Source organism: Phoenix dactylifera, chromosome 4 (assembly GCF_051530095.1).
Source record: "Phoenix dactylifera cultivar Ajwa chromosome 4, Ajwa_hap1_PhDact_Kaust_v1.1, whole genome shotgun sequence".
NCBI classification, from domain to species: domain Eukaryota; kingdom Viridiplantae; phylum Streptophyta; class Magnoliopsida; order Arecales; family Arecaceae; genus Phoenix; species Phoenix dactylifera.
Genome location: NC_143193.1, coordinates 25,721,656 through 25,723,038, shown reverse-complemented (window position 1 = coordinate 25,723,038; position 1,383 = coordinate 25,721,656). Strand labels below are relative to the sequence as shown.

The 1,383-nt window shown below is 41.6% G+C and overlaps 1 non-coding gene across 1 annotated transcript; it reads right to left on the bottom strand.

Annotated features, from left to right (window-relative positions):
- Nucleotides 1-1,023: 1,023 nt before the first annotated feature.
- LOC113461648 (small nucleolar RNA R71) lies at nt 1,024-1,129 on the bottom strand. Its single transcript, XR_003383945.3, has one exon. It is a non-coding gene; the product is annotated as a small nucleolar RNA R71 (small nucleolar RNA).
- Nucleotides 1,130-1,383: the final 254 nt, after the last annotated feature.

The window sequence follows — 1,383 nt, the reverse complement described above, 5'->3', positions numbered from 1 at the left end:
AGTGGATGAGCCGACTCCAAAAATTGCCAGGTCAACTCCAGAAGTTGGCGAGTCGACTCCAGGTCAAGACGAGTCGACTCCTGCTACAGCCGAGTCGACTCCTGATCGCGCGAGTCGACTCCAACCCACCAACGGTCATATTGTCAGGCTGCGCAGAGTGTGCAGAACGGCCAGAAAAAGCAGAGTAACGGCTAGTTTCCGTGGGGATTGGCTTAAATAGCCACAGAGGACTGTAGCAAGGAAGAGAAAAGATACTCCACTCCAAGCATTCAAGTTTTCAAGCTCTCCAAGTGCTCTTAAACGAAAAAAGGGAGATCTGCATTTACTGCTCCAACAACTTCTTCCCAACAATCAAAGCTTCCTCCTCCTGCATTCAAATCGACCACTCTTTCAAGAGGAGACCGGAGTTCCAGAAGCCATACCTCTTCACCAGCTTAAAAGCGTTTGAGGGCTTCTAACTCCTTTACGATTATATTGTCTTAAATCTGCTTTTTGAGAAGCTATTTTCTGTTTTCTCCTATCTCTTGTATTTACTTGATTCAATCGGGGGATTGAATCAAGGGGTTTAAGGTTGGTTGGTGAGCCAAGTTAAAACCAACGTGTGTAAGGGTTTGATTGTGAGCCCGGGAAAACAATCGGGGTTGGTTCTAGTCGGTGAGCCTGGGAAAACCGACCGAGTTCGTTGTGAGCTCATAAAACAACAAGTTTGGTTTTGAGCTTGCAAAACAACCGGCTGTAATCCAAGGGGGTTATAGTGAAATTCCCAAGTGAGACTTGGGGAGTGGACGTAGGAGCAAGGGTTAGCTCCGAACCACTATAAAACTTTGTGTTTGTAGTGCATTGTCTCTCATCTTCTTCCCCGCACATTACTCACAGCACTAGGCTTTAATTAAATAACTTGCTATAGTTTTTAATTAATCATCCACAAAGTTTTAATTAACCAAATTATATTAAAAACCCAATTCACCCCCCCCCCCCCCCTCTTGGGTTGTCTATCTGGGCAACACAACACATAAAACAAACACACTTAGAAGAAATATCATAAACTTCGCACAAAAAGATGGAGAAACATTTTTTCAGTGTTGGGAAAGTTTAAGGACCTTTTGCTTGCTTGCCCACATCATGGATATGAAATTTGGAGGGTCATTAGTTTTTTTTATGATGGTTTGTCCTCCAATATGAGACAATTTGTAGAAATGATGTGTAATGGTGAATTCATGAGTAAGGAACCAAATGAAGCCTAGGATTATTTTGATCTTTTAGCAAAAAATGCACAAGCTTGGGATACAACAGATAAAAATGAAAAATCTAAAATAGCACCTAATGCAAAAGGAGGAATATATCTTATTAAAGATGATAATGATGTCAATGTAAAAATTGCTA